General features: G+C 45.7%; 1 pseudogene; it reads left to right on the top strand.

Moving 5' to 3' along the window:
* The first annotated feature begins 611 nt into the window (after positions 1-611).
* LOC101565512 lies at positions 612-1,166 on the top strand (annotated as a pseudogene).
* Positions 1,167-1,818: the final 652 nt, after the last annotated feature.

Genomic DNA, 1,818 nt, shown 5'->3' on the forward strand with positions numbered 1-1,818 from the left:
AGGAATGCAGATGAATGACCATTTTGTGTCTGTGTATTCAAAATGGTTAGGATAGATATATAGCTACATTCTCTTAATTCAATGAATAGAGGGATTTGTTCTAATAGGGTTTGTAAAAAGGATATCATGTCTGCATCTTGTACAACAAATAACCACTAGGAAGACAGTATGCAATGTGTTAAGTATTGAAACTGTCCTACTAATTTGATTTCAAACTGTCACATTGCTATTTGTTTCTCAATAAAATTATGGAAAAAATAAAGTTCATAAAGTAAAATAAACCCAAAAAAAAACAGGCATGAAAGTGTGAACAGAAGCCTCCCGAGGAATACCTCTGGTTCTTCCCAGCCTCCAGCCTCCATCACTTCCTCCTGTGTCTACGGTCTCCTTCACCCCGCCTGGTCTGCGACACACGTGTCTGGCAGGCCTGCTTCTCTCAGGAGCCCCCACCCAGACGCATTGATCCATGAAGCAAGAGGAAGAGGCAGAGCAGGAGAGGTCCTATGTGCCCCTGGAGTCTGGGTCAGGAGAAAAGGCACAAGAAGAAGGAATGGAATTGGAAGGAAGAAAATTCATTCCAGAGACAAAGTAGTTCCCCTCTTCTGTTATAGCTATTCCTCTGGCAATATAAACTCTCCCACTTTCATCTGCTCTTTGTGACATGGAAGACAGGGTGGGATAAGTGGCTTCGTGGCTGCATTGGGACCTTCTCAGCCATGAATCTTCACTCAGGACTCAGGGAATACACATTAACCAGTGCACTTAAGGACAGCTGATTGCCCCCCAACCCCGACCTGAGAGGAGCTGCCTAAACTTTTCTGCTGTCTCCCTCCTTACTAACTTTGAGGATGCCAGTGAATACCTGGACTAGGAGGTAGGGGTCCATGGAATTCGAACTGAATTTATCAATGAGAAAGGCGTCAAACACACAGCTACATACTTGCCTTAGGTTGCTAAGGAACAAGACTGGGATCAGATCCAGACAATAGATTTCTTACTCAGGAAAGGTGGCTTTAAGGATCCAATTACCAGTGGGATAATGATCAAACTCACCAGGTACCAAAGTGAGAAGGTGACAATAAGTTATGCAGGGTATATTGCTTCTCGACAGCAGTTTCTAGAATGGCACTCTTCATGCCCAGCCCCTCTACAATCATTACTCCTGACACAAGGCTGCATGGTCAGTCCCACCCCCCTGTAGCCACTAATGGCTATGACATCATTGCAGCAGATGCCTCTTCTTTCTGGTCCAGTTATTCTATTACTGCACCATTTTATGATGCTAGCTTCTGTTGCCAAGTCTGCCTGCCACTGACCGAGGGGGTGTGCGGTTACACTGAATGACACAGAACTTGAGGGGCCCAAGACTTACCTCAGCCTTCCCTCAGTATGGGGTTCCACTGGATTGGGGCTTCTCCATGACTAGTGAGAATTGCTGTGTGGGTGCTGAAGACCCTGCTCTGGTGATTTGCCACATGTGTGTCGGCCACACACTGGAATTAGAGTTGATCTGTGGAGGTTTAACCCCCACACACCCACAGCCTCCCAGATTAAATAGGTGTATTCCCCTAGCAGTCTGGGCAATGGAGACCAACAAGAAACATTTTTAGGTAGTTTTAAATTCCTTTTTTTAAACTTCCAGAGTATTGCACACAAAGGGTTGATCACAACTTCCATGCTTCAGAAGTGGACGCCATGTTAGGGTTGAGCACAGGCACCATGAATCCTTTGAGATCCTGGACAGAGATCCACACCAGAAGCCTGTGGATGGTGTTGCAGATCTCACTCAATGAGCCACGAAGGTTTAACATTCTCAAC

Source organism: Octodon degus, unplaced genomic scaffold (assembly GCF_000260255.1).
Source record: "Octodon degus isolate 3935 unplaced genomic scaffold, OctDeg1.0 scaffold00069, whole genome shotgun sequence".
NCBI classification, from domain to species: Eukaryota; Metazoa; Chordata; class Mammalia; order Rodentia; family Octodontidae; genus Octodon; species Octodon degus.